The 12,351-nt window shown below is 36.3% G+C and overlaps 1 pseudogene; it reads left to right on the top strand.

Annotated features, from left to right (window-relative positions):
* The first annotated feature begins 6,810 nt into the window (after window positions 1-6,810).
* On the top strand, window positions 6,811-8,883 carry LOC114744497 (transcription factor TCP14-like; annotated as a pseudogene).
* Window positions 8,884-12,351: the final 3,468 nt, after the last annotated feature.

Here is a 12,351-nt window from a genome sequence, read left to right as displayed (position 1 = left end):
AGCCTGATGAAGAGGATATTGATGAGGAAGATGGGATGATGATGAGTAAGTGAAGAGTTATTTTTGTGACTATCCCTTGGATGATTGGAAAAATATTCTTGCAGTGTTGATTAAATGTTATAATTTATTAGAGGAAGGTAATCATTGGTTCATTGTTTGTTATGGGTTCTTATAGTAATGCTTTTAGTGGATGGTATAGTTAAAACTTTGTCAAAGGAGAAAAAACTTGGGTCTTGTGTAGTATTTCTCTCTTTCCGCTTTTTTTTTTTTCCCCCTCCCTCCTCAGTCCTTAAGGAGCCACACTATTTTACGTGCTGAGGATGTTTTGATAAGTTGAATAGGTATTTTTTTTCCACCAGTTGGTTGAACCCTAGTGATTGCCGTTGGAACCATTAGCGCACTAAACATCTGCCATTATCAATTTTCCTTCTTGGTAGGAAAGGATGAAGATGACTCTGAAGATGTGACGAAGACCAAGAGGATGATGATGATGATGAGGGTGACGAAGATGATGGCAAGTGAGAGAACATATCATGGTGGGGTGTCCTTTTAAGTTTTGTTGGTTTTATGGATTAGTGTTGATGTGGAGTGGGCTTTAGGGGATGCTAATTAGGCCACCCTCTTTAACTAATGTCAGCAGGTGTGCTGAGGGCACTCGCTTGCTATGATCAATATTCTATTTATTTTATTATCCATTGAGCTTCTGCCCTGCTGGTTTCATCCCCTGATGGACTTTTTTTTTAATGTTTTACATTAGCTTTTTTACACTTTTTTACTACAACTCTAAATGGAGTTAACTATAATCATTACCATGTCAGTTAGTGTATAGCTGTTTGATTTTTTTTTCTCTATTTTTTTTTTTGGGCGCTTTTCCAAGTGATAATTCATGCAGCGGTTCCACATAATGGGTCAAGGCATGTTTGTTTTCGTACTAACTATTGTTTCTCTTAAGAAATCTGCTTGAGTTACCTATCTCAACAATCTAGATCATTTGCTGTCATGAAAGCAAATGAGTGTAATGCATTTGAAAGAGATGAAAAAGGAAACAGTACAATCTGTTTATATGGGTTTTTTTATTTTAAATATACGAGAGAATTTTATTCTCTCTTAAATCTGCTAGTATCTCTGTTTAATTTGAGCTGCAGTTGCGCGTTTATGGCACATTGACCGAAGAGCAAGCAAAATATGGGGATATTTTCTTTTTATTTTCTTGTTACCTATTTGTTTATAGAACATTTTTGGACATACGCATGATTCCATGTTGCGGATGTGGTCATGGAAACATAGGTCTCGTTTCTTTTCTGTTTCATTAATACTCTTCCGACCCTTAATATAAGACCTATTTAACTAATTTGATTAGATTAAGGAAGTTAGATAAGTTAGTTAATATATAAGAAAGTGACATATTTTTTCTAAAACACTATAATCATCTTTCTTAATACTTTCTCTCCCTCTTTTACTTGATTATGGTTGAGGGAGTATTCATAGGGGTAATTTAGAGAAAATTAATAAATATAAGAAAGGACTCTTATATTAAGACTAAAATCAACTCAAGAGCTGAGTCCTATATTAAGGACCGGAGGAGTATCTCATTTCTTTAGAGAAGTGGATCCGCTCACATGTTAACACAAGTAGTTTCATAGTAAGGCAACCTTGGTTCGTCGGAATTCCTCGTCGACTGTCGTAGAACAAACCAAAAAATGACTTCAAGAATAGGCAAATCCCGTGCCAGTCTGGGTTCCCGGAGAAACTGTCATGGAAAATGAGTTTCCATCTTAGCTTTATATGAGCCACACGCACTTGACAGGATTTGTGGCAACATCCTTACAACACAACTGAGCTTCAGCATTATGTAATTTTTTTAAGAAGAAAAAATGACAGCCTTTTCACAAGGCACAAACGATGAGAGGACGTAACAACTATTTGGGACGTGGTAACCTGGATGGTTGCAAATATTGACTGACAACAGTGATGGCGGCTGGTTTTGTCAGGTTTAAGCAAGCAGAGAGCTCCTGGGGTATGATTGTGTCATTAGTACATTCTTTCCAGCCGTTTGCCGCATAACTTGGCATCATCCAACGTTGCTGTTTTTCAATTAATTAAATGATTAATAATTAATTTGTGGAATTAGGAGCCAATACGATTCCAAGAAACGTTGAAAGTACGAGTACATGTGAGAGCGGACAGGGACCCAGCTTGCTGGTTTCGGATCATTCGACTTGTCCTTTGGATGAGATAAGATTTGGTGGAAGCTTAATTGTTTAATTAATTGAAAGTTTTAATCAGTTTTATGGAATAGTTTAATTTAATTAAAGTTGGGTTTTTGTGTGGGCTTTGTTCGTGTGGGGCTTTATGTTTTGCGAGCCTTTTCGTTTTGGGCTATTGGTTTGCTTTGTTTTTGTATCTTTTTTTTTATGGTTATACTCGTTACGTGGCTTTAAAAAAAAAAAGCAGAGAGAGAAGCGTGATTAAATCTGAAAGATAATTAATATTTATTAAGGAATAATTGAAATGAAAAATGGTTGTTGGAGGAGGGGTTGCTGGGTCAATATGCTCACAAAGATTCCAACTGTCTACCTCTGATAAGGGAGGCAGCGGCAGCAGAGTGGCCCTTCATCACATGTCCACTGATAATCTTCCCTTTCCCCACAACACACGAATGCCCATTTCAACTCTTCGTCCTTCTCATCCCAATCATTCTTCCCTCCTTGTTTTTTTTTTTTTTTGAATTTTCATGTAACTCCTTTACTATTTGCACCATTATTTTAAAAAAATTAGCTATAATTTTTTATGACTTGTGAATTTAAATTTTATGCTCAATGACACCATGTCGACATAAAAAATAAATACTCCACAGGTCCTAAATATAAGACCCTTAACATACTAGTATGAGGGTTTTATAGTGTGTATAAGGGTCTTATATTTAGGATCGCAGGAGTATCTAGATAACACAATGAAATCCGGGTATTGAAAGATGCTTCCTACTCATCCGTTGAATTATGCATGTGAAAACTATATCTGATACTTCCTTTGGTTCTTATTATAAAGAACTTCCAACAGGTTTCATAGTATAACATGTTGTGCTTAAAGTATTGATTTTTTTTCATGTAGTGTTCCTGACTAACTATGAAACTTGGTAATAACTAATTAGTTGGACTCCTATAACTAATGAATTTTAAATAATTTTAATATTTTAGAAGTAACTAATTTTAACTACATTCATCCATTTCTGTAAAGTTGTTATTGGATGCTTATAGTAAGGATGATGGGAGAGAGTACATAAAATCAGAGGAAGGGGAACTTTTGCTGGCCATACATTTACTTATTTTCTTATATATATATATATATAGAGAGAGAGAGAGAGAGCTGTGAAAGAGGACAGCAATAAATGGAACCTGGGTAGAAATCATTTTCATATATGACAACTAGCATTGAGGTGGGACCAAAATGCAGGTACTAATTTGCAGTTTTGGAAGGCCAGGCTAGGCAGGAGGGTTGTGCAATTGAATTGAAGGACAAGAGAGGTAAATGTTTGCTGATTAGTGGATGGTATCCTGTCTTTTTCTTCCACATCAAAATTTTTATTCAAATTTTATAGAGAGAGAGAGAGAGAGGGAGAGATCAGAGACAAGTTAAAGATTACAAACGTGTGTATATATATGTATGTGTTCCTCTTTTTGAGTTGTGGGTACAATGAAAATCCCAGCAATCTTCCACTTGCTTAGGATTATAATGAAGATGATCCTATTACAAGTCTGAAGCCATCTTCCCCTATATCTGCTAGCTATTGTTCTTTTCATTCTTATTTTTAAAGCAAACAATAATTATTAATGCATACTTTAAAGCAAATCCCATCTTATGATTTTTTTCTGGGAAAAAGTTAGCCTTCAACTGTTTTTTAAATTAATCTGTATTAAAATAACACTTTAATATCACATATTTAAATATTGAGAATAATAATTGAGCATGGGGGAATGATGTTGCAGCTCTCTTTATTATAAATTACCTCTTACATATAATATTTTCCAAACTCATGATCATAAAGCCTTGTTATTTTGTAACCTACTTATATATATATATCCTCATACCTAGGTCCAGCTTTGTTTTTTAATTATATTATGAATTTTTCCACATAATTGATCATGTAACGATTTTTTTCCCCAATATTTGGTCACTAAAGCCTAGAGGACGGTATGCCACTTGCCTTCCTTGCCCCACCAAACAAAAAAAATTTAAAGTTCTTCTCTTTATATATAAATTTTTTTAGTCGTTGCTTACGCAATGAGACTTTGCAAACCCTAGCTAGTAAGCCTTCAAAACCCCCTCGCCTAGATTTTATTTAACTTAACTTCTTTTGCAAAAAAATGACTCATTAGCGGCTGATTGTTGTTGCATATCAAAATTATAATTGTTACGTTATCTGGACCTGATTTAATTTGTCAATTAATAAATTATTTATCATTAGTTTTCATTTTAATTTTTTATTTTGCAGTAGAAAAAATCGTTATCTACATACCAACTTTAACTATATTAGATTCTAGCTGATCCAAAACAAGATATAGCAGATAGTTTGTAATTCACAAGACTCGAACTTAAGATTTTGTTTAGGAAAGAAATATCAAATAATGGATTGAAATAACTGGTAATAATTCGGTCGAATATGGTAAATTTGTGTTTTACTATATAATAATAAGGTTTGATTGAGGTGAGCTTTCTGTGAACTTGTCGGTACGTTTAGTCTTCGCATTGCTTGACTTGTACTTTGACCATAAGATATATACATATATATATATATATATATATTGTGTCAAAAAGCTGGGATTCATGTGCCCAACTCTTCATTTTCTTTTCTTTTTACAATTAAATTCCATTCTAATTAACACATACATTTGATGATTTCCAAGGGAATTAAATTGATTCTTCATACTTGAACATAAGAAGCTCATATATCTTGGTGGCTCCATTAATTATTTACTCCTTGATCTGCGGGTACGGACCAAAATGATTGGGATTTTCACAGCAGGAATAATATGACTGTGGGAAGTGATATTAATTAGTTGCCAGGGAGAAGTACAAGCTAGGGAGAACAAGAGTTTGTGTGTGTTTAATTAATTAATTGGTTATCGATTGCATATGATCTGTGTCCATTATATCAGAAAGTGTCATTTTAATATTGGTGGAGGAGGAACTAGACAATAGACATATACAACCTAGTGAATATAAATGCGAGGAAAACGAAGTTACGAAGGTGGGCACAGTAGTGTCAACCTCAGCAGCAGCAACAACAAAAGCTTCCCCAGAAATCAACACAACTTCCCTAACCCACACACACACATTTGCACAGCGACTCGCTCTTCTCCTTTAATTTGTACTGTTACAAGTATTAGCATCCTTTGCCATTTACTACTGTCTGCTGCTCCTCTCCCTCAACAACCTCATCACTCACATATATACACATATACAGCCTACTTATATACTAGTCCTTAATATAACAACTCGTTTAATTTTTATTTTGGTTTTAAATATAAGACTCTAATCTACTTTATCTCTTATATTTATTAATTTTTTTTAAAATAGTCCTTGTAATAATGATAGTTCTAGCCAATACACTTGATTAACAAGGATATTTAAAGAAAGACAGTAGTTATTTATTACAGATAAGTAACTTAACTATTTTTTTTTAATCTACTCAAATTAGTCAACTAGCTGTTTAATCAAGAACCGGAGTAGTATATTTTTCCTGTTTTTTTTTGCCGCAGGTATTTTGGAATTCAGGCACAATTGGTGAGTAAAAGTAATGATAATTTTTTTAAAAAAAAAAATTAGTGGGGGGGGGGGATAGTAAGAGTAACACGACAAAGGTTGCTATCATGTGATTTGGAGGTGACAGATTCAAATCTCAGAATTAGAAAGGGTAGGTAAAGACTCTCCCTTGTGTATTATATTGGTGAGCTGTCTTAGAGAGTTATAAGCAGGATTGAACTCATAATTTTTTTCTTATACAGAGAGCTTTTTATGCTGCTAGATCATAAGGCTAGCAAGTGACATTACCAATGATAATAGCTAGAGTTGATGAGGAGGTGTTAGTGAAAAACGAGGGAGGGGGGTAATGATAGAGATTGGCATGGCAGGAAGAGGGGAGTTGATGAGCATGCCTATTATAGTAAAAAGAGCGCTTTGAAAGTGAAAAAGAGAGAGATATATATATATATATATTTATAGGTAAGAGTGGGGTTGGGTACAAGGTACGGGAAGCTAATTATGGATAATGAGGGACTTTGAAACTGATAGTTGCAGTAGCTCGGGACCAAGATGCTTGGAAGCGGCACAAGTGATGAAGGAGGAAGAGAGGAAGGGTTGGTTTTTAAGTTGAATTATTTGTAATAAAGACATAATGGTGCCGTTGTTGGTCATGATCTGAGGCCCGAAGAGAGAGGAATCCCAAAGCTTCCTCCTCATCAAAGGCGCAGAAGGAAATGATGAGTTGAATGACGTGGGACCCAGCCCCATAATCTTTACTTTCCAGGTCTCTCTAAAATTTTTTGACTTGGGATGGGGTCCCACCCCGGCCTCCCATGTCTTCATGGATTGAATCATAAAAAACAGCACCTCACGTGGACTCTGAACCAAAGACGCTGTCCAACCACAATAAAAAGCCCCCAACCCCCCCTCCCCCCTCCCCTCACAAAATTAAAAATATTAATTCCGACTAAAAGCAACTTTCTCTTTTCTGCTATAAAAATCACGCTTTTTAATTTTATTAAAGCTCTCTCACCCGTATAATTCCCACTCATTATCTTTGCCTGCCTGCTTATCCCTCCCCTTCCTCTCTCCCCAGCTGCAAATTCCTTCCCTTTGTACCGAGAGAGAAAGCAAGTGAAGTCGAAAAACCCTCATGCTCATTTTCTTCTCTAAATATAGCCACTGGTGAGCAAGACCCACCACTGATAGATTAAACTATATAGTCTCGCTTATTTCATACACTGCCTCTCTCCCTCTCTCTAACAACAAGCCAGTCACTTTAATGGAAGGAGGAGATGATCTCCACCACCACCACCACCACCACAACCACCATCATCACCACCGTCCCACCTTTCCCTTTCAGCTTCTCGAGAAGAAAGAAGATCAGGAAGCTGCTTCTTGCTCCACGTCTTCCCCTTACCCTTCTCTAGCCATCTCTGCCGAACCTGCCTCCCCCAATCCCAATCGATCCAACCAGATCGTTCCTTCCACCGAACCTGCTTCCAATAAGAAGCCTCCGCCTAAGAGAACCTCCACCAAGGACCGCCACACCAAGGTCGACGGACGTGGCCGTCGCATTAGAATGCCTGCCCTTTGTGCAGCTCGAGTCTTCCAGCTGACTCGCGAGCTCGGCCACAAGTCTGACGGTGAGACCATCGAGTGGCTGCTCCAGCAGGCTGAGCCTGCTGTCATCGCTGCCACCGGCACTGGGACCATCCCGGCTAACTTCACTTCGCTTAACATATCCTTGAGGAGCTCAGGATCCACTATGTCGGTCCCTTCTCAGTTAAGATCGTCCTACTTTAACCCCAACTTCTCCGTCCAACAGCGCCGGAGTCTATTCCCAGGAATTGGTTTGTCTTCCGATAATACCCCCGCCTCTACGCTTCTAAATTTTCAATCCAGTAACCTAACCACAAACCTGTTGCAAGCTAAGCAAGAGCTGCGCGAGGGGGAGGGTCCGCCTTCGGCTGCTACGACGTTGGATTTTTCGCCAGACACCCCGGAAGAAGGGATGGGAAGGAAACGGCGGCCGACGGAGCAGGACTTGTCGTCAACGCAGCATCAAATGGGGAGTTATCTGTTGCAGTCGAGCGCAGGGGCGATCCCGGCCAGCCATGCTCAGATTCCAGCCAACATTTGGATGTTGACGAATTCAAGTAACCAGGTCATGAGCGGTGATCCTATATGGACATTCCCGTCGGTAACAACAGTGGATTGTATAGGGGAAGCATGTCAAGTGCGTTGCACTTCATGAACTTCCCCACACCCATGGCCTTATTGCCGAGTCAGCAATTAGGTTCGTCGGGGATAAGTAGTGGCGGCGGGGGCGGGGCCGGGGGCGGGGCGGCAACATTAACGAAGGACATTTGAGCATGCTGGCAGGGCTGAGCCCGTACCGGCCGGTGATCGGGCTGTCAGAGTCTCAGGCGAGCGGGTCCCACTCACATCACGGAGGCGGAGGCGACGATCGGCACGACACCACCAGCCACCACTCATAGAGAGGATCATCATGATGTGCTTCCTTACATGTGTAGTTGTTTGATGATGTATTGACACACGTGAGGTTTGATTGTTGTTAAAAATTCAGTTTAATTTATTTCTTCCCAGATTAAATTTTTTTGGTGTGATTAATATATTTTGGAAGAGAGCGCGAGGAGCTGTGAGAAGGAGGAAGGAAAGACATATCAGGAGAGGGTTTTTTTAGGGTTTGAGGAAAGATGATGACACTATTTAACAATGGGGGTATTTGGGTGCCTCTTTATTTATTTTTTTTCCAAAATTTTTTATATGTCTCCTTTTTTTTTTTCGAATTATTTCACTACACGATATCTTACCATCATTGTTTGTGCAATTTTTTACCTTTTCTTTTTCTTTTTTACATCCCAGCCTTTTACTTTGTAATTTTATGCTTTTTATGTTCAACAGAAGATGGAAAACGACTCACTTCCCTGGCCTTGGGTAAGTTTCCTCCTTTCCTACCTAACTGGCATTTTATAGGGTTTTATTCATTTATTTTTTCTCTTTTATTCTAAAAGAAATAAATATCTGTCACCACCTTTATGGGCCACAAGTTCGTGCGTGTGACAGTAGAGGGATAAAACAGTGTTACCGCAAGGCAGACATAAATTCAGCATTTATAGCTAAGCATTACAATAAATTATACTATCTCATATTTTTAATATAAAATTTAATTAACTAGTTTAGAGAGATTAAAAGTTAGTTAAATTAGTTATTTAATCATGTGTATTTGAATTACAAATTGATAATAACTCTTTAACACATGTAATTACTATAGGGATTACTTGAAAAAAAAATAAATATTAAAAATAAAATGGATTAAAATTTTATATTTAAAACTAAATTAAAAGTTAAATCAGCTCTTATATTAAGAAGCAGAAGTAATAATAACAACAACATATTAAATAGTATTTGGATAGAAACTAAATCATCATTTTAAAAGTAATTTTACGATATATAAAGTAAATATATAAAAAAAATTATCTACATTTAAAAAAATATTTTTCAAAATTATTTCTAAAAATATCCAAATACCCCCAAATTTACAGCGCTTTTTTAAATTTCATCCTTCAGATTCTGCACTGTGCGCCATGAAGTTCGAGGTTTTTACCGCATCAATGATTAAGATTTTTCAGAGAGGGAAGGGGGGGTAATAGTACTGTGGGGTCACGACCTTATCGGTTCCAGGTGTTGCTTCAGGTGGTGGACCCCACCTGCTGCTCATTGCCTGAACCAATGTACAATTTCACTGACAAACAGGTGGATCATTCCTCCAATTTTTAAAATTTATTTTTTCAGAAAAACAAAAAGATTTCCCTTCTCACGGAACAACAGTAGTTGCCGGCACAGCAGAGGAAGATCCACGGCGAGTCTTAAATCTTTAAATAAAAAAATCTCGGTAGCTAATAATATAATGACCCCACCGGTGAGCGGGCCCACCAACCAGCCCCCGTCAATCAATCAACACCGTTCATTCTGTGGGCCAACCTTTCGATGGTCGCATTTAATCATTGGCTCTCTGCCATATCAACTTTGATGGCCTCCCTTGTTTAACTACCACTCCCCAGTTGGCAAATGGCTTTCTTTGGACCCTTTTTTTTTTTTTTTTTGCTTTTCTGCTTTTTAATTTCCCTTGGGATTATATAGAAAACCATGCTTCGGAATCTAATTATGTCCCCTCAGCTTCCCGACTAAAATATAAGGAACAGTGATGATTAGTACAATTCGAAATTAGCAGGGAAAGCGAAAAAAAAAGAAGCAAAGCTAGCTAGCTGACATAAGGATATTCCCACCACTAAGATTAAATAATATAATTTTATTCTGCTCAATCCAAAGCTACCTTTATTTATATATGGACGCTACTATAAAGCAACCCCAAAAATATATGGTTCCTGAATCATAATCAATCCCCATATGCATCATTAACATAATATTTTTTTACTTACTTAATTAATTAATATAAATGAGAATATAGTCATCAATCGAATAAACAATAAAAGTATTCCTTGCTATAGGTTCCACTTATATAAATATATATATATATATCTACCACAGCTGCACCCGAAAAGCATATATTTGAATTGATAATACATAGCAATAAGTGTATATATTTCATTCTTGTAGTGTCAGTTAATTGGCCATATTGAGAATGAGATTCCAATAATGAAAAAAAGACACGGGTTTATGATTATTAAATTTTGTCATTGGTGCGTGTGTGTGTGTGTAGTTATATTATCAGTTCCTTCTCGTACGTCTCTCAGTTCAAATCACTTTTGGCGCTGGCGAAACCTCCTCCACGAGAAGGGAGACAGACATTAAATAACCGCAATGGGTGGACCAGTGTTTTAAGATATATAAAATAATTACCTAATTGCATAAATATAATTAAAATCAATATAAAACAGCCAGCTGTTGAGTGGTTGTCTTTGAAACTTCTTTGAAAATGAGGTACGAAATTAAGAACTCGTTTAGAATAACTTATAAACAGTATTTTAATTTTAATTTAGAAAATATGATACAAGCATGTGAGAAGAGTTTTATCTCGATTTATATGAAATGTGCTTATATTTGTTTGTAATTGTGGTCCCAAACAAGACCTATAGCCATTATATTGAAGACGCAATGTTGAACATGAACTGTCCATTTTAGAGCAACAAGACCGGCAAGCAATGAATTCTTGGTGGCCTAGATGTGGACAGAACTCAGCTTTGAGCTGGATTATCACTTTCTATCATTCAAAATATATGGGAAAAAATGATATGCCTGGTTCATTTGGTTTTAATAATTTTTTTAAAAAAATAATCAGTTCTGCCTCCATCATTTATGTGGTTACCTGCCGGCCAGACGAATGGATGATGAGAATTGACAAGTGAGCATCAGTTTCTGCAACAACTCACAAAATCAAATTTCATCATTTTCTGCCTGCAGATGATGATCGTCGATCACAATTCAAAAAGAAAAAGAAACATTCTTGTTAATTTTGCGACCATATAGATGAAAGTTTGACTAAATTTGAAATCCCGAAGGTACTACGTATTACTATTAACAGAAACCGAGACTTGATGTGCGTGGGATCAAACAAAAATGTCAGAACATTGATGTCACCAGCGAGTACGTAGGTTAAATGCAAGGTAGAGAACTTTAATATTTGCTCAATATATTAATTGCCCTGATACCCACATCATTTATCATTTATTAGCATAAAAAACCACCGAATATAATGTGTGTGTCAAAATGCTGAGGCCTTGGGTCGTACCCGTTGCCCACATGGTATTTAATCCCATGTCGTACACCACTACACATACAGACAATTATACATACTTGGTCCCCAGTTGAAAATATCTATATACATGATCTCAAGTGTTCCAAAAATCGAATGGCTTGGGACTTGCTAGCTAACTAGTCCACGTAGCTAGCTAGACCACCAAATTTTTGAAAAGGATGAGCAGATTAAAAAAAGTGTTTAGATGGAAACCCAATTATAATTTTAAAAGTAATTTTACAGTATACGAAGTAAATATGTAAATAAATTTATTTCGATTTATAAAAAAAGTGTCAAGTAAGTGTCAAGTAAGATGCGTCATATTTGCTATGTACAAATATTTGATGTTTTTTAACATTTTATTTGACGGTTATTCACAAGAACAGTCAAGTAAGCCCCTTAATAACTGTCAAGTAAGGGTCTTGATATTTTATAATTATTTTTTATTATATATCTTTATTCATTTTTTATTTTTAATATTTACTATAACATATATTATAATCAAAGAATGATAGCAAGCGAACAATATAAAATAAAGATGTTATATTTATGGAATTCAAAATCCTATACATCGTTGCTATATAATAATTTGTCTAATAAATTCTTTGAGTTCTTAAAAAAAAACCTATCTTATAAAAAATTTCCTAAATATTGTAATTGATCAAGCACCATAATCCAAGCTCATCTGTTTCTCTATGCATGTATCCATAACTGTCTGAAAAAATCTGGCTTCTGTTACCTCAATTTGTAACAAAAAATTTCTAAAAATCAGCACAAATTAATCGCTATCTGGCTAAATACAAGAAATAAATTTTGACTGAAACAAA

Source organism: Neltuma alba, unplaced genomic scaffold (assembly GCF_004799145.2).
Source record: "Neltuma alba isolate B1F8T4 unplaced genomic scaffold, ASM479914v2 tig00004376_pilon, whole genome shotgun sequence".
Lineage (NCBI taxonomy): Eukaryota > Viridiplantae > Streptophyta > Magnoliopsida > Fabales > Fabaceae > Neltuma > Neltuma alba.
The sequence above is the reverse complement of the archived record's forward strand: the minus strand, read 5'-3'. Positions and strand labels throughout refer to the sequence as shown.